General features: G+C 36.7%; 1 protein-coding gene across 1 annotated transcript in view; it reads right to left on the bottom strand.

The window, feature by feature from the left end:
- RUNX2 (RUNX family transcription factor 2) overlaps positions 1-20,047 on the bottom strand; it is a 459,712-nt gene that overhangs the window by 171,085 nt on the left and 268,580 nt on the right. The window lies entirely within an intron of this gene.

Genomic DNA, 20,047 nt, shown 5'->3' with positions numbered 1-20,047 from the left:
AATACATGGATATAGGGTTCTTTATGTAAGTATTGGTTTTATTAGTGCAAACTCTTTGATCCAGCAATACCACTATTAGGTTTGTATTCCAAAGAGATCATAAAAAAGGGGAAAAGACAGACATATACAAAAATATTTACATCAGCTCTTTATGAAGTAGCAAAAAAATGGAAATTGAGGGGATGCCCCATCAATTGGGGACTGTTGAACAAATTGCTGTATATGAATGTAATGGAGTTCTATTGTTCTGTAAAAATCATGAGCAGGCAGATTTCAGAAACTCCTGGAAAGACTTGCATGTACTGATGCTAAGTGAAATGAGCAGAATCAGGAGAACATTATATACATTAACAGCAACATTATGCAATGATTAATTAGGTAGACTTAACTCCTTTTAGCAGTTCAGTGATCAAGGACGATTCCAGAGGAAAAAACTATGGAATCTGAATGCATACCAAAACATATTATTTTTACTCTTTAAAACTTACTTTTCTTTCTCATGTTTTTTTTTTCTTTAGTTATGATTCTTCTTTCACAACATGACTGATATAGAAATATGTTAATCATTATTATAAATGATTACAAATATTTTATCAGATTAGTAGTTGACATGAGGAAGAAGGGGAGGTAGAAAAATGTGAAACTCAAAAGTTTACAATAATATGAATGTTGAAAACCATCTCTGCATGTAATTGGTGAAAAATAAGATAATGTTAAAAAAAAAAGATGTGGTTTCTATTTGGTTTATTTGTTGTTGAGTCATTTCAGTGGCATCTGACTCTTGATATTTTCAATCAGTTTTTTATATTTTTACATTTTTATTTTATATTATTATAATAATCTTGTTGTGAAAATAATCATACCCCCCTCCCCGCACACACACACACACACACACACACACACACACACAAGATGAGAAACCTCAAAAATAGTGAGAGAGGGAAAAAAAGTGTACTTAAGTCTGTGTTCAGATTCTAACAGATCTATCTCTGGGATGAGTTTCCTTCCCCATCATAAACACCAGAGAAATTGCTTCAATATTTTTCCCACAGTTGCTATCACTAGCTGTATTTCCCTCCACTCTATTCCTCCCCACTCTCATTTATTCCATTCTCTTTCCTTTCATTCTGTCCCTGTCCAGAAGTGTGTTGTATCTGAGTACCCTCTCCCACAATCTTTAATCTCTTCTACTACCTGCTCTTCCCTTCCCTCCCCCCCCCCCCATTTCCCCTGATTCCATCCCTTTCTTCTCACTTTTCTCTAGGGTAAGCTAGATATCTATACAGTATTAAATGTCTATGTTATTTCCTCTCTGAGACATTTCTGATGAGAATGAAGGCTCACTTATTCCCCCTCACCTTCCCCCATTCCACTCCATTGTAAAAGCTTTTTCTTGACTCTTATGTGAAATATCTTAGCCCCTTCTTCCTCTCCTTTCTCTTCCTCCCAGTACTTTCCTTTATCACCCATTGACTCCATCTTTTTACTTTATTATACCATTATATTCAGCTCCTTCCTGGGCCTTGTCTATATATGTTCCTTCTAACTTCTCTTATGAATGAGAAAGTTCATATGAGTTATCAGTATGTTCTTCCCATGCAGGAATACAAGCAGTCCAACATCATTAAGTTCCTCATAATTAGTCCTCCTCATCCACCCCCTCTATGGTTCACCTGAGTCCTGTACTTGGAGATCAAACTTTCTGTTCAACTCTGGTTGTTTCAATAGGAAAGTTTGAAAGTCCTGTTTCATTGAAAGTCCATCTTTTCCCCTGAAAAGGGATGTTCAGTTTTGCTGGGTAGTTGATTTGGTTGTAAACCAAGATCTTTTGCCTTCTGGAATATCATATTCCAAGCCCTATGAGCCTTCAATGTAGATACTAGATCCTGTATAATCCTAACTATAGAGTCATGGTAGTTGAATTGCTTGTTTCTGGCAGCTTTTAGTATTTTCTCTTTGACTTGGGAGTTTTGGAATTTGGCTATAATATTACTGGAAGTTTTTCTTTTGGGATCTCTTTCAGGAAGGGGTCAGTGAATTCCCTCAATTTCTATTTTACTCTCTGCTTCTAGGATCTAAGGGTACTTTTTCTGTATTATTTCTTGAAAAATGAAGTCTAGGCTCTTTTTCCTGGTCATGACTTTCAGGTAGCCCAGTAATTTTAAAATTGTCTCTTCTGGATTTGTTTTCAAAGTCAGCTATTTTTCCAATGAGATATTTCACATTTTCTTCTAATTTTTTTTTTGGGGGGGGGGGGTTGGTAAAGTTTTATTTCTTCCTGAGTTCTCACAAAGTCATCAGTTCCCTTTAGTTCCATTCTGCATTTGAAAAAAAACTTTTCTTCAGAGAGTTTTTTTTAGCTCCTTTTCCAGCTGGCCAGTTCTGCTTTTTAAGACATTCTTGTCCTCATTTGTCTTTTGTTTTGCTTTTTCCATTTGGCCTAAACTGGCTTTTAACATATTCTTTTCTTCAGTATTTTTTTTTTGTATTTCTTTCACCAAGTTGCTGACATGGTTTTCGCAATTTATCTGTATCGCTCTAATTTCTCCTCCCAAATTTTCCTCAATTTCCCTTTTCTTTTTTGAGTTCATCCATAGCCTAAGCTCATTTTCTATTTCTCTTGGAGGTTTTGGATACAGAAGCTTCAATTTTGTCATCATCTGAGTATGTATTTTGATCCTCCATGGGACAAAAGTAATTTTTTATGATCAGATCCTTCTTTTTCTGTTGTTTTCTCATTTCCACAGCCTATGACTGATTTATCACACTTCCAAGGCTTTGTGGGGTTTGGGGGACACCCTACAGGAATCTTAATTCCTCCAAGGTCCTATGAGAGGCTTTGACTGCTCTGCCTGTGTTCAGGTCCTCCCCTCTGCCCCAGGGCTGTGAGGATGGGCCCTACTCAAGACCTCTGCAGCACCGCCCCCCCCCCCCCCCCAGCCATCTTTGGTCAGAGAGCTCTGAACATGCTGGGTGGCTTTATTGACTCCTGCAAAAGATTCTCACCACAGGGTTGCTCTGAGGCCAGAGCGTGCTCCGTACTCACTCTAGTGTGGAGGAGTTCTCTCACTACCCCTTCCACCTGTTCCCAATGATTAAACTGCCCCCTCTGCCACAGACACAGGCGCCCAGCTCAACTGTGCTGTGCTATGGCTGCAGCTTTTTCTAACTCCCAGTACTTTGAACTCAGGTACTCCTGACTCCAGGGACCAGTGCTCTATCCACTGAACCACCTAGCTGCCCCTACATTGTCTTGGACTGGAAAATTGTATCACTCAGTCTTTCTATGGGTTCTGCCCCTCTAGAGTTTGGTTTGGAATTTTGGGGGGAAACAATTTCTGGGAATTCCTGCCTTCACGCCTCCATCTTGGCTCTGCCCCTCCAGCTGCTCTTCTCCATGAACACAGAGCCTCTTTCAGGATAAACTCATCACATAAAATCTCATCATATACACTTTCTCAGTCTCTTATCAAGACCCTCAGTTGTCTCTCCCCTCTCTTAAAGGAATGGAGGGTAAAGAAATAAAGTCTTCTTAATATCTTCCTTTATCAAGGGCTTAGAAGCTTTCAGTTAATTCTTCATTTTCTAATCAGTTGTTTTGCTTATTTTTAACTTTCCAAAGAGCATACCTGGTGCCTGGTTTCCTTTGATAATTATGGCACCCTCCCACTCTTTCAGTTTCTTTTTGTGTAGTGTCTTCCCATTAGATTGCAAATGCCTTGAGGGCAGGGACTTTCTTTTCTTTTTACATATCTAGAGGATTTAGCACAATGCCTCAATAAATGTTGATTAACTGGTCTATTGACTTTGGACAAGTCACTTAACCACTCTGGATCTCACTTTCTCTTTAGTAAGGGGAAGAAGTAAGAGTAAATGACCTGAATAACATGCAGTATTACATGATAAGTCCCTTAACATTTCTAGACCTCAGATTACTAAACTGAAAATTTTAGATTGGACTAAAAAGACTCTGGGATTCCTTCCAGGGCTAAATCTAAAATGCTATATATTGCAAGATGGGTTGGAACCATTTCACAATTGGCTCATAAGAGCCCATAGTTAAATTTTCAGTGTGAGTAATATACCTTGGATTCCAAAAACACAATAAATCAGGGCTTGGATTGACTGTTTTGTTGATTATCTAGACTTAAGAAAGTGATGAAGAAAATGTTATTAATGCAGATTAATCCATTTTTTTAATCATTTGCCAGCCCGCTCCAATTTGGAACTTTTCTCTGGGGTTCCAAACAGCATCCTTTTTAACTCTGATGTGAGAAGGGGAGAGATGTCAACCTTAATCAGGAACCATGATCTGAGTAGTGAACATATTCTTTTGTATTTATGACCAGAAGAGGTGACCTGGGCCCCTGTAAGGGTTCATTTCCTGAACTGTAGCACAGACTTACTCAGACACCTATCTAGCCTATGTCTCTGATTCTGCAGCCTTGACTATTAGAGAGTTGGAAAAGTGACCTGGGGAAACTCTAGTCTTATTTTAGAAGACACATGTTTCCCAATCTTTCTCTTTTTTCTTCTTTCTTTCTTTTTTTTTAAATAAAAAACACACCCTCACACATTCATAACCTTTGTAGATAAGCTGACACTTGGAAGCAAAGAAAAGTTTTTATTATTGTTTGCCATTTGAAAATGATTATCAGATGGAATGATTTATATTGGAGAAGACAGAATACAGTTAAGATCCTGGGGAGGGTTTACCCTAGGCCTAGCTAAGCTCAAACTACCTTCCCTCCTCTCATCAATCACTAATTTTGTGGAAAGACTCTAATGGTGATCTTGACTGACTGACTACCCACACAAATTCAATAAGATAGTTTCTAAGTAGACTGGGAAGGCATAAGGAAGAAAAGGAAATTATGAAGAAATCTTGCTATTGTAGGATCATAGATGTAGAGCTAGAAATCAGTGGTCATCCCAGTCCAATCCCCTCGTTTCATAGATGAAGAAATAGAAGCTAGTGGCTTAACCAGGATCACACTAGTAAGAGTCTGGAGCAGGATTCAAATTCAGGTCTTCCTGATTCCAAGTACATGCATGTTGCACATACTACCTAGCTACCCAAAAATAAATGTCTTATTTTGATTTAATTATTGTAGCTGACTCCCCTTTGTACCAGTTGGGAGCCACAATGGATAAAGCACTAACTGGCATCAGGAAGACCTAAGTTCAAATCCAACTTTAGACACTTACCAGCTCTGCAGTCCTGGGCAAGTTACTTAATCCTGGTTTTCACAATTGAAAAAGAGAGATAACAATAGCAAGATTGTTGTGAGGATCTAGTGAACTAATATTCATAAAAAATACTTGACAGATTGCCCAACACATAGTAGGTGCTTATTCTCTTCCCTTAATGATAATTTCATCCTTTAAAAAGCAGAGGAAATAAAAAGGAATACTATATCCTGCTGAGAGGAGATTTTACAAATGATGAGAGCCTTGGGGGAAAGTGATCATTCCATCTTAGAATCTGTGATAGAGAAGATATATAAATTTGACCTGATATACATACCACATCTTGGAAGAGCAGATTCCAAAGGCATAGCATGTTGGAATTGTTGATTTCAAAAGTATCCCACTTAAAATTCTACAGGAAGCATCAGATAAAGAAGAAGGGGTAGTTCTCTAAAACCAGAAAGCTCTCAGAAATTCTGAAAACATAAAGAGAAAAAAAAAACAATTCCAAAGGGGAAGAAAATGGGGTGTTGTCTAGAGACATAAATGTAATGTGGATACACAGGGAACTCACAGACCAACTTGAATTTTAAAAAGGTTAACATAGAAGCAAGGGCAGGAAGCAGAAGATGAATTCAAAAGAGAAAATAATCCCATAAGGATGAATGAGTCATCCAGCCTTAGGGACTGCTTAAGATAACTAAAATGGATTTTTTAAAAAAAAATATAAGTTTTGTGGGAAAAAAAGAGGAAAATCCAAATAAGAAGAGAACACTGCCGAGAAGTAGAGGGTTGTAGAGAGAGACAATGATAATGGGTGATGAAAAATGGAACTATTAACTCTTCCATTTTCTCTGCTAAAGAGAATGCTATTTGGAGGACAGATTTTAAAATATTCAATAGAGGAATTGCCTAAGATAAGTAAAACAGTAATAAGAGAGCATAAAGTTATTCTTGATGGGTTCAAGTCAACAGGGCCAGACTACATCCCAGAGAAATGAAAGTACTTATAAATAGGATTGTTGAGCTTCTGTCAAATATCTCTGAAAAACTGGGGGAAAGAAGAAAAATGTCACAGGAGTAGAGAAGGACAAGTTTCCTGGCTTCAAAAAATACATATGTTTAAATATATATATATATATATATATATATATATAATTTTATTTTATTTATGACAAATCTAACTATTTATAAATATTATAAAAATATAAAATTTAGCCAAACTACATACCAAAGATCTTGTCTTTGATCCCTGGTAAATTTCTAGATTGTATAATCACAAAGATCATTAGTGAATAGTAGCTAAAAAAGGAAATGATAGGGGCGGCTAGGTGGCTCAGTGGATAGAGCACCAGCCCTAGAGTCAGGAGTACCTGAGTTCAAATCCAGCCTCAGACACTTAATCCCATTTGCTTTGCAAAAGAAAGGAAACAATGCCAGCAGGTCATGCCAAGCTAACCTCTTTTTCACTTTTGACAGGTTATTAGATATGAGGAGCAGGGGAATACTGGGGGGGGGGGGGAGAATCACTTTGAACTGAGTATTTGACAACAAAATTATGGAGATATGGGGAGAATGATAGCACAGCTAGATGTGTTAAGAATTAGTTGAATGACCCATCCCAAATAATAATTTTTGATCTCTTGATCTGAGCTATTTATCATTTTTTTTATTTAGAACTTGGAAAATAAAGTGCTAAGTGGCATGTTTATCAAGTTTTCAGCTGGCACAAAGTTGGTAGGGAAACTGATATGAATATTTCCTATGTCAAAATTCCAAAATATTCTCTATAGGTTAGAATATTGGATCCTAGTTAATATGCTGAACATCAATAAGGATAAATGTAAAGTCTTAACAATGGGCTCAAAAAAGTATCCGTTTTACAGGTATAAGAAGGGAGAGGTGTAGGGGAGCATCTAGGTAGATAGAACACTGGCCCTGGAGTCAGGAGGGCCTGAGTTCAAATGTGACCTCAGAACTTACCTGTGTGACCTTGGGCAAGTCACTTAAACCCATTGCCTTGCCAAAAAATAAAAAGGGTGGGAGGAGAGGTATGAAGAACTGAGAATTCATCTGGAAAACCTTTCTGGGTTCCAGTGAGCTGAAATCTCAGAATGAGTCATGATGATCTTAGGGCATATTTAAAGATGTATAATGCCCAGAACTAGGAAGGAAATAGTTCCACTGAACTTTGCCCTGGACTGACCAATCTGGAAGACCATTTTGTTCCCCATTAATTTTTGAGCACTGCATTTTAGTGATAACCTGGAAAACATCCACAGAAGGCTAACCAGGATGATTTATTGGCAGACTTTGGAGACGTGCTTTACAAAAATCAATTTAAAGAACTGAAGTTTGATTGAAGAGAAAATTTGGGTTTCTCTTGAAGAAAGTATAGAATTATCATGAAGAGCAGAAAGTAGATTTTATTTGCTTGACTTTTGATAAGAGGGAAAACTTCCGAACATTTAATTAAAGATGTCCAAAAGTAGAATAAGCTACAGAAATTAAGTGACTTTCCAAAGGTCACACGAATACTAAAGTCTGAGATAGAATTTGAATCCAGTTCTTTTAACTTAATGCTATTTCCACTGTTCCCAGATAGAGGTTTGGTTAAATAGCTTCTATGAAAAACCTTCGATTCTTAGATATTTCTTCTCTGTGACTATGAACTCCCTAACAACTCAATAATCCTTTCTCACATTTTGATAGCATTTTATAACCTGCCAAATATTTTCATCAGAACATGTCTGTGAAATTGTCTATGCAAATACTATTTTCCCCATTTCACAGATGAGGAAACTGAGGTCTAGAAAAAGGTTAATTGCCTTGCCCATAGTCACCCTGCTAATAAGGGGCAGAGGAGGAACTCAAAACAAGGTCTACCAATTCCAAAATCTTTTTCCACTGTTATGTTTCTTACTTCAACAAGATTTGTTCCTTCCAAAATGATCCATTTACTTGGCCAAAGCAGATTTTTGACTGTGCAATCTAATGAATAGCTTTTTTCTTTCCTTTCTTTTTTTTTCTAACAGAAAATACTCCAAAACTGAATGTGGATTTGGTTGAATTCGAGTCACATTTATATCTGAAGTTCACTTACTAACAATAGAACTGGCTTTCCCATTTGCCAAGATCAATGTTGACCTGTTTTCACCTAAATTTTATAGATGTCAGAAAAAGAAACCGTTCCCTGCTTGCTGGCACACACTGGCCTTTCTCAGCCACACTCCCGAGCATTCTTGAAGCTCCTTTAAATTCCCCTTGTCACAAAAACTAACAATAAGGTCAAGCATTTCAGTAAGAAGTATTGAATTATTATCCCACATTGTCAAGCAGCCAAGAGCCTCTGAAAGCTAACCACCAGCTTGAGAGCTCAGCGACTTCAATTCACTCTCAGCGCACAAGGAAGGCACTTGGGGCTCTGGTGAGTGGCAGGAGGGAGGTTTGGAGTGAAGGAGGAAGGATGGAGAGGTGCTATTGGGATACAGAGGCTTCACCCTCAAGCCTAGCTCCTGAACTGTTAAAAGTTTCTTCTTGTACTGGTTTGCTGCTGCAAAGCTCCAACTTTGATTTTTCTTGGAGAGGGCTCTAGGAATCTGAAGGCCTCTGCCATGCCAACAGTGTGGCCTGCCTGCCCCCAATCCCCTTGCCATCCCCCTGTCCATCAAGGCTAATTTCTGTGACAACATAAACTTCATTGTGCAGCCAACAAATTCAAACCTGATACAACTTGATGTGCCAAGTTGGGGAATGACAAACTGGCAAATTATCATAGCTGGGAATTGGGGTCAGCAGCCAGTTGTTGGGGGTAGGGAGGGAATCAAATAGTTTTTGCACTTTATATTATCCACTTTTTTGTGGGACATTTTTTATTAATGAGAGGGGGAAGATTTTTTTATTTATTTTTTTCTCTGATACCCCTTACATATCATTAATTAATAAGAAACCGAAATAAATATAAGAGCCCTGGGGTGAGTCTTCAATATGATCCAAATTTTCTTTACAGTTTGCCTGGGCCCACAAGGACTGCAAAGGATCTAGGCTAGGGACAAAGGACAAGGAAGAGAGAAGTCTAGCAGAATAGAAATTTGCCTTTAGTTGGATAGTTGAAAAAGACCACCAGTTATAGAGGGCCCTAATCATAAGTGGAGTAGATGGCTGCCTATAGGGGAGGATATCAAGGGTTATTACTCTCTTTTCCCACCAGCCTACCCCAGTGCATTTGGTCCCATTTAAAATATGAATGCATTGCCCTGTGGGTAGTTGATTTGTGCTCACTAACACTTCAATCAATTAATTAATCAATCATTAGGCACTATGAGTCAAATTCCATGCTTAGGTATTGTCCTTATAATGACAAAAGTCAAATACTCCCTGCCCTCAAAGAGTTTAGTCTGCCAGTTCATGATCATAGAAGATAGCAGGGCATCCTAGCAAGAATTCTGAAAAAATATGAGTCCCTGTTGCACCACTTAATTCATGATCTAAGGTGGGTGGCACTTCTTATCTTTTCTGGGACACAGTTTTATCATCTGTAAAATAAAGGGATTGGGGTGGCTGGGTGGGGCAGTGAATACAGCATCAGCTCTGGAGTCAGGAGGACTTGAGTTCACATCCCACCTCGGACACTTAATAATTCCCTAGCTGTGTGATCTTGGGCAAGTCAATCCCATTGCTTTAAATAAACAAAAATTAAAAAATAAAATAAAGGAATTGGATCAGATTTTTCTCTACTCCTACCATATCTAAATTTTTGAAATCATTCTTCCTTGGGTTTCTAATGTCTCCATTAAATTTCCCTCATTACTTGTATCTAGAGAAGAAGTCTGGAACAGTGGGAAGTCTATTGGATGTGTTAAGGTAGAAGATCTGAAATTGAATTTTGGCTCTATTATTATTATTTCTAAGGTGACCTTGGTTTTCTCAGTTAACTTTTCTGGGTCTCAATTTCTTATACTTAAAAGGTGAAGGCTGAATTAGAATCTAATCTGGAATGAAGCCCAGACTAGATTAAAATGCAATTAGGAAATATTTAACAACAACAACAACAAAAAAATCAAAATACACTAGAACAAAGATAATGTTAATATGATGTTTCCTACATCTATATTTGGTTGTAGGGATCCTCATGTAAGGTCTGGTTTCTATTTGATTTTTTTGTTGCTCAGTCATTTCAGTCATGTCCAACTCCGTGGCCCCATTTGGGGTTTTCTTGGCAGAGACACTGGAGTGGTTTGCCATTTCCTTCTCTAGTTTTTTAATAGTTAAAGAAACTGGGGCAAACAGGGTCAAGTGATTTTCTCGGGGTCACACAGCTAGTAAATGTCGGAGGTCAAATTTGAACTCAAGAAAATGAGTCTGATCTCAGACCTGACATTCTCTACTATGCCATCTAGCTATCTAGATGACTTCTAAAGTTCCTCCCAGCACTAAATCTATGATTCTCCAATGACTAACTTTCCCCTCTTCCTGGAAGACTGGACAGTGGGAATTCATAGTCAATAAATTTGCCCACCTTTAGGAACTGTGCCTGGAAATGGAACAGAGAAAATGCTGGGACCCCAGCAGTTGAGGCATCTGATGACTTTAAAGTAGCACCCACCCTAAGATCAAATCTGGAGGTAGACAGGTTGGGAATAAGTAGCAATAGTTGAGTGATGTCTACTAGGGGAAGTGATTGAAGGCTTTACCTCTGTAATTTCCTCCCCAAATTTAAAAGACTACCCTCAGTTAATCCCAGAAATGTTTTATGTGACTAGGTAAAGATAATATGCTTTTCCCTCCATTTAACTTCCTCTTCAACAAGCATTTGTCAAATAGCATTTGTATGATCAGTCTTGGTCTTGAAAAATAGATGATGAAATTTCAAGATAATTAATTTATATTTCATTCCATAAGAAATGGGCAACCACCAAGGGAAGGTGATTAAAAGTGTATAGAAAAGCAGATATGGAGTGAGGATAACCTGAATTCAAATTCAGACTCAGAAATTTACTATCTGTGAGACCCAGTCACTTAATCTCTTTCAGCTTCAGTTTCCTTCTGTGTAATGTAGAGCTAATATGAAATATTTGTAAGGCACTTTGAAAACCTCAAAGTTATATAAATGCTGGATATTATTCCTGTAAGAGTAAGAACATATTAGAACATTATGGGCATGCTACAGGGGAAAGAACACTGACTCTAGGGATCTGAATATGAATCCCAATTCTGAGCTTCACTATCTATGTGACCTTAGGCAAGTTATTTAATTTCTCAGTCACAGTTTACTTATCTGTAAATGAAGATTAGATAGCCTCTGATAACCCTTTCAGTCTTAGATCTTTGATTCTAGGAGCCTACTTACCAGGAAGAACAAATCACTATTCTGCAGATAATTAAATAAGCATTAGATTAAGTTTTATTACAACACAGGATTCTGGTTTTATATGTTTAGCCTATTGACTTACATAATATGGCTATCCATGTGTGACTTTTGAAAATTAAAAGAAATATTAGTTTGAGGTTATTCAAGAGTACAGTAGGGTTTGAGATAACATCAGTACCAAAGCAAACTCTGGAATGACCTAGGGTAAATCAATTTGTTAAGGTACCAGGTATTCTATTAGGCACAGTAAAAATTACAAAATAATGCCAACTCTTAAGAAACTTACATTCTAAGGGATCAGGGTTCTAGTATCTATTACCACAGGTAGTCAACTCATCATGTAAATAAGACCAAAATTATAGATTCTATCTATATAAACCAGTTATCTTTTTTTCTATTTTTATGGTTTAAAAAATAGTATTGGAAGCCCCAGTTTACTGTGGGAAATATATGCTATGAGATTCAAAGGGGACTAAAAGAATAGATCCAAAAATCAGAGAATCTTGAATTTATCCAATCCAAGACCATACTTGAAGTACAAATCCCCTTTATAATCAACAAGGACTTACAGAATTACTGTATATGAAAAAAATATAGTTAGATGCTGGAATATAAAAGCAAGGCAAAGGTAGTCCCTATGCTTAAGGAGCTTACATGAAGAGGTGAAGTGAAAGTGAAGACAAGTAAACACAAGATAATTTGAAGAACTAAATAACAATAACAATCAGAGGAAGATGGGGAATGAGTGATCTTTTTAGTATCTGATTCATAAGGACAGCCCATTGCATCTTTGGACTATTCTAGTCAATGGGAAGTTGTCTTTTATGTTAAGTAAAAATTTGTCTTCCTATAATTTCAACCCCATTGGTACATCCTCTGCAGCCAAGCTGAATATCTAATTCCTTTTCCATGTGGCAAGCTTTCAAATAGTTGTCCTTTCAAAATCTTCTCTTTTCCAGGCTAAACTTCACCAGTTCCCTCTGAACATATTCAAGTAACTTGGCTACGGGTCTCTTCATTATCCATTTTGTCAGTACCTCCTCTAAAATTTGACCACAGATTATTCCCTACTTTTGGAACTCAGCTCCAAGCACATCTCCCAGAAGGTGGGTCCATAGCTGTCTAAAAGGGAGAAGTATATTATTATCAGTTTGACTAGGAACTGGATTCATTTCCTGAGACATCCTGCTACTTCAACTAACTTAAAAAAAACAAAGTATTTATTTTTAATAGGATTAAGTGAAATAAGGATATATTCTTTGTGATATAGGTTGACAGAAAACTGAAGAATTCAGTCAATGTACAAGAGCATGAATTTAGAGCTGGAAGGGATCTTAGGGCCCCTTCCCTCATCTTAATCCAGTCCTCTCATTTCACAAATGATGAGATAAAGGCCCAGAATGTCAGGTGAGTTGCTGAAGACCATCCAATGGTCCATGATATAGTGGATGATCTTGGCATCTTCAATATCTAAACAAGCTTTAAATGTCTGCTCAGTTGCCTTTGTGGCTGTTGGAACAAATTATTCTCATCTGTCCAACTCAGCAATGGGTTTGAGGCTATAATGTAGTATATCTTTTCAACATAATGGATGCACATGCTTACTATCTGATCCTGGCTAAGTCACCTCACCTCTGTTTGTCTCAAATTTCTCATTGTTGTGAAGGACAAATCAGATAATATTTGTGTTTTTCAAATTTTAAAACAATATTTACATGTGAATTATTATTATTATTATTATTGAATTATGGCCCAGAATTATGATTTACCCACGGTCATACATCAAGTAAGTGATAGAAAAAGGCCTAGAATCCAGGTTCTGTCCCAATAGTGCAGCTTTCTTTCCAACACAGTCATTAGCCTCAGTGGCATGGTGGTTGTGAATATTTAACATTTATATAGCACTTAAAGGCATTCAAATCACCATCCATGTTATCTCATTTGTCCTGTGAGGTAGATGTTATCATTATGTTCATTTTACAGATATAAAAATTGAAGAGGATAGAAATTGAGACTTGTCCAGGGTCACACAGCTCATTTCTGGAATGGTATTTAGATTTAGCTCTTCCTCATTCCAAGTTTGGTACTCTTACTCAATTGCCACAAAAGACCATGAGTTTCTTCCAGGTACAAATTTTTCTCAGTCTGGATCTTATGTAAAGAAAGCCTTTCCACTCAAGGTAGTGGAATAGAAAAGTCTTTTAACAATTGATTATAAATGTTAAACACTTTATTAACACCCAAAGCACTTTAGGAAATGAGATTTGGGAAATGAAAGTGAGTATAAACAAAAATCAAAAGTTTGCAGTTCATATTCTCTCTCTAAATTGAATGGACCCTGAGAAGACAAGTGTCTGTTTTTTTTCTCCCCTCAGTTTTAGTGATCACATATACAAAGGCTTTGCTAAGAAAGAAGATGGCCTTGCTTGGCATCTCCTCTATAAGAATCATAATACTTAAAAGTTCTTTTCCATTATCTCCTACTGAAACCCTACATGACACTAATGTAATTCCTTACACATAGATGGATTGACTAAATGAATGAATTTTTTAAATTACTCAATGATCTAATTTTATCTATAAAGAAAGAGTCCCAGAGAAGGGAAGGGACATGCCCAAGGTCACATAGCTGGTCAGTGGCAGAGCCAGCACTATAAGCCAGACTCTTTCCATATCACCCCAGTTGCTCCTCAAGTTACATAATTATTCTAGTCAACAGACTGGGGTCCAGTGAAATTAAATATGTGATATTTGCAGAAAAAATAAAGCTTGAACTTCTAGGGCTCTGATTCTTCTTCATGGAGAAGCCTGTCAAGGCATTCCTAGTTCCTCTTCCTACTGCTATGGAAAGGGCACTGGACTTATAGAATCGCTGTGTGAAGTGATCAAAGATCCAGAAGGTAGCTCCAAAGCTAAGGTCAATCCCTACCTGAAAATTCAATTCAATAAACATTTATTAAACAATTACTATGTGTCTGTTAGTATGCTAAGTGCTGGGGATACAGATAAGAAAAAAAAGGCAATCCCTACCTTCAAGGAGTTTACAATCTATAAGATATTTGAGTACAGTATATAAGATATATTATATACATAAGATATATAACATATGATAATATATAAAATATATGATTATATTCTTTTGAAACTTTAAAAATATATTTAAATATTTTACATGTATATGAATATAAGATAAATCATACATAGAATATGACAGAGGAAAAGATAATACAGGAAGCTGAAAAAGGGAGAGCAACATCAGGGAGACTCAGCAAGGGGCCATCTTGTTCCAAGCAAGGCTTAAAAAAAAAAAGAAAGAAAGAAAAGTAGAGTAAACTGTGAAGTTCAGGATCTGTCCTCTATAAAGGAAGGCTTTGGGTGGAGTATGGTGCGCTGCCTTCCTGCCCTCCATTCAGAGAGAAGAAGAGACTAAGGAAATTGAGAATAATGAGCATCCAAGACTGAATTAAACAGCATGATAAAGAGATTTCTGATCAGCTTTTCCTGGAAAGGACTTCTTGTTGGTATATATCACATAAATATAATGTAAAAAGATATGAATAAACATAAAGTAGTTAAATATAATGCAATTTGGGAAGGAAGGCAATAGCTTTTATTCATATTTACTCTATACCAGATATCATGTTAGCATGGTAGATATTATGCTCAGGTATACTAAAATATACTTATTATAGGTATAGATATAGATTACCAAGAAAGACAAGTGGAGCTTACATTCTAATAGAAAGAGAACATGTAGATAATTTTATGTCATATTATTATATTACATAGTACATGTAAATATCTATTTAAATGTATACATGAGATAGGTATATCTTATATGTTAATAAATAACATATAATGTCTTGTTATATAATATAACATGTGTCATACATTATTCTAGAAATGTATCTTAAGTAATATATTTGATCACATATTTATACATAAATATTTATTTTTCATTATATATTACATAAAATATGTGAAATTTTCTAAAAAATATAATTATATATTATCTTGTGTTATATATCATATTTGTCTTACATTTAATATCTCTTCCTATATTATATATAAAACTTATGTGTGTATATATAAGAATTAAGAGGGAAAACTGTAGGAATAAGGAAAGCATCTGTATTGAGTAGAGAGATGTGACAAACAGAGATTATGACAAAGTTTGACCACAGTGTGCATCATTTGGTAAACTCAGTTAATTCAGTCAAAATATATGATTATCTTACACAGAAAAATTTCATAGCTATTTTAACTATAGTAAAGACTTAAGCTGAATGTTGAAGGAAGTCATGAGGAAGAGGGTGAGCATTCCAGGTATATGGACAGCCAGTAAAAAGGCATGGAGATGAGGAACAGAGTTTCATGTACAAGGAACTACAAAGAAGTTAGTATAGCTGGATCCCAAGCTACAAGATGAGGTCCACAAAGGGTAAGAAGGTTGGAAGACTCAGAAAGGGCCAGAATGTAAATGGCTTTAAATGCCAGAAGACATTTTATTTGATCCTGGATGTTAACTGAGAGTTCATTGAGTGGGTATTATTAGATGGTCAGATTCATGTCTTGCAAAGATTACTTCAGTGACTGAGAAGAAGAGAGAATAGAGTGAGGAGAAAATTATGGTAGGAAGAACCATCGATAGGCTATTGATAATCCAGATGTGAGGTGATGAGGGCCAGTACCAGAATGGTAGCAGTGCCAGAGGAAAGAAAGTGGTATTTATAGAAATTGTTGAAGGAGGCCAGTTAATTCAGTCAAAAACATTTGTTGATTATACAAAGAAAAATATAATAGTTTAAGAATTAAGAAAGTAACAAGAATACATGCACTTTTCACTGCTGAGTTGGAAGAAGATATAAAAGTTGTTGCTATGAGGGAAGGAGATGTTCTTTGAGTAAGTAAGCACAAAGATCACATAATCTCTCTGGGACAGAAACTCCTGGTTAATCAATGCAAAATGAACTGTTCTGTTTCATAGAAAATTCTTCACTGAAATAATGCTTGTATTTTCCTCAAATATGAAATAATAACTTTCTGAAAGCAATTCCTAAGTTGAGATTTCAGGTCATTTTAAAGAGAAGTTATGACTGAAAATGTTCTTGTCCCTTTGGATTTAACTCCTACTGAACCAACATTTTCCCAGTCCCCAACAAAAAATAATGGCCAATGTTGGACATTCTCTTTAAAGTTTACAAAGCACTTCACATACATTGTTTCTCTTGATCCTTACTAAGACACTGAAATCAGGCAGTTAAGTAGAAGCAGATAGAGAATACTGCTGGCCATAGAATAAGAAGGACCTGAATTCAAATGTGATCTCAGATACTTACTAGCTGTGTGACCCTGGGCAAGTCACTTCACCCTGTATGGCTCAGTTCCTCATCTATAAAATGAGATGGAGAAGAAAATGGTAAACCTCTTCAGTATTTTTGCAAAAAAAAAAAATCCAAATAAGGTCCCAGAATCAGACACAACTAAACAACAGCAACAGATTATCAGACCAAAGGTCAAGACCTTCAAAAGACTCTCACCAGTCATCTAATACAATCCCTTTATTTTATAGATGAGGAAACTGAGGTCCAGGTTAGCCAAACAAAGCAGAAAGAAGCATCAGAAAGGAATGACATCTTCAGAAATAATGTCCTAATCTGAGAGATAGGAAAGATTGAGCATGAGGGTGGTGGGAGGGTTCAGAGAGGAAGAAGGGGAAAGGCAAGAGGACGGAACAAAGATGCCATTTTAAAATCATTGGCTCACATTCAGGATTTCACTATTTTCTATGGCAAGGATCAAGTCAAGAAAATTCCTTGTTGATGGGTATTTTTCTACAGAAAGCCAAGGGGCCCTAGGTTTCAGTCTTTCACTTTAGGGAGAATGTGAGCCAGTTCCTCTGGATGCCACAGAAAAGAGGTGGAAAGTTTGAGGTGAGGAAGGGGGAAGTTGCAGATGAGGGAGGAGAATGGACAAGGAGGCCTGTAGTAACTCCCAGCAACCAGTTCAAACAAGGAATGGGAGCAGGAGGACAAACTGGATTTTCAGTTCTGAATCTGTGATCTCTCTGCCAAACAGGGGTTTACAAAGCAAAGACCTCCGGAGATTTCTCATACTTTTTGGCTTATTTTCCTGGTGTTCATCTTAACAGAAATCAGCTGTTCTCCTTCTCACTTAGACAGCATGTTGCCGAGTAGAATTTAGCATCTGGTCTAGCTATTATTAAAAACACGAACATCCTGCTTTGTTGGGAGAATACCATCACTGGCAATAAAAGGACAAAGATCATTAGCATTCAGGATTCCAGAGATCTTTTCAATTCAATATTCATTCTCATTCTCATCCTCTCTATCTTGGTCTCTCCTGTCTAGGTCACCTCTCTGAATGTCTCTCTTTCTCTCCATCTCCACCTCCTCTTTTTTTACCCTCATCCACAGTTTTCTTTCCAATATTTACTGATGTTCCCATCACATATGATGTAGTCTTTTTTTTTCAGAATTGGGACAGAAAAAGAGAAAAAGGTTGAGATGTGGGGAGAAGGGGTAAGCAGAAGAAGGAGAGAGAGAGAGAGAGAGAGAGAGAGAGAGAGAGAGAGAGAGAGAGAGTTTCCCTAAGAAAGATAGAGGGGGCCTCATCGGAGTAGTCAATCTGCTCCTGCAATGTGATAAAGTTGAGCTTCCAGAGGAAATTTTTTTTTTACAGCAACGGAAATGAAAAAGCAAACAAGAGTGGGGACTGTACCAGTGTTTAAGTTCCAATTTTCTTTTCTTTTTTCTTTAAGCACTGGTACAGAAGCCCAGAGAAATAAAATAATATGACAAACCCTAAGAAGATCTTCCAATTTTAACCCAAGACTGGTGTTGGGGAATGGTGTGGGGGAGACAGAGAGGGAACAGTACCATTTTGTTAACTATCTAGGATCTGTTTTCCCCCAAATAACCTTTCTTCTTCTTTACAGTACAGAAGGGAATTAAACTTGGTCACTCATATAACTTTCAAAGTCAAATGTGAGTTTTCTTTATTCCCTGTGTTTTATGATAAGTGTATCATCCCTATATTATTACTGTGCCAGATCAGCAATATAAAATTTTGGACAAGGGCTCACTTTTTAAGACAAGGGGGGAAATTCACAAGAAGAAGAGAAGATTTAAAAATATTCCATTAAAGGATATAATAAAGTCATTGCAAATTAGGTTATCAATGATGAAAATATTTTTGGAAATAAATAGAAGGAGAAAGAAACCCAGAATTTATAAGTTGTATTTGGAGCAATGCTATGACCCCTAAAGCCAAACAAAAGTATTTCCAGTCATTGAAAGAATAATAGAGGGAAACAGCTAGAAGTAGAAAGTAAAAATGGGCAGGAAAGCTAGTTGTTCTGACAATAGTGGATGAAATATAAAATGGTAAAGATAGCTTAAGAGGCAAAATAGAGCATGGGTTTTAAAGTCAGGAAGATCTGAATTTAAATCTGGTCTCAGATACTTACTAGCTGTGTGACCTTGGGCAAGTTACTTAACCTCTGCCTCAGTTACCTTTAAAACAGTTCATTTTAATACCTCTCTCCCAGGATTGTTGGGATGACAAAATGAAATAATTTAGCCAAATGTTTGGTACATGATAAACACTTAAAAATGCTTATTCTCCATTCTGGGCCCTAAAGGAAATGCATTTATAATACTAAAGTAGAAAGAATCCTGGATTTCTGGAGGCCTGAGTTTTAATCCAAGCTCTACCACTAGCTAGCCATGCAACTTTGGGCAAATCATTTGACTGCAGGAAGCAATTTTGCTCCCATGAAACTGAACTGAATCACTTCTAAGGCTTCCTTCCAACTCTAAAATATATATATCCTATTGAGAGGGATAGCAGTACAGTGTGAAAATACAAAGACTAAAAATATTCCAACAATAATGTTTATGAGAGCCAGCATGGCTTGGTGGAGAGAGGACAGATTATAAACTCCTTGAGGACAGGGACTGTCTTTGGTCTCCTTTTGTATTCCTAGAGCTTACTATAGTGCCAGTATATAATATTCACTTAATAAATGTTAAATGATTGATTGGTTGAGGACTTCTTTTAGAATTAGCAAGGCCTGAGTTCAAGAACCACTTCTGACTGATGCTGTCAGTGTGATCTCTGAAAAATAATTTAACCTCTCAGTATTGCCAGGCAACTCTCTAAGATTTCATTCATGACATCATAGGAATAAATCCCAAAATGACAACTGTTGGCTTTTTTTCATCTTATGTTATTAATTTATGACAATCCACCAATCTTGGGTATTTTGTTTCTTAATTCTACCCAATACATTTCTCAAAAGTGTTCTAAGTTAACAGAATCCCCTTCCCAGATTCATCATAATCTGACCTTTTGTGGTAGTTCAAGTAGAATTTCCCCAAAGCTTAAGTCAAGGCATCTTGAAGATCTTAGTTTATCCTTGCTTCTTTATCAGAAATAGGAGCTCAAAAAATAATTCCTAAACTT

Source organism: Macrotis lagotis, chromosome 5, assembly GCF_037893015.1.
Source record: "Macrotis lagotis isolate mMagLag1 chromosome 5, bilby.v1.9.chrom.fasta, whole genome shotgun sequence".
NCBI lineage: Eukaryota > Metazoa > Chordata > Mammalia > Peramelemorphia > Peramelidae > Macrotis > Macrotis lagotis.
The sequence above is the reverse complement of the archived record's forward strand: the minus strand, read 5'-3'. Positions and strand labels throughout refer to the sequence as shown.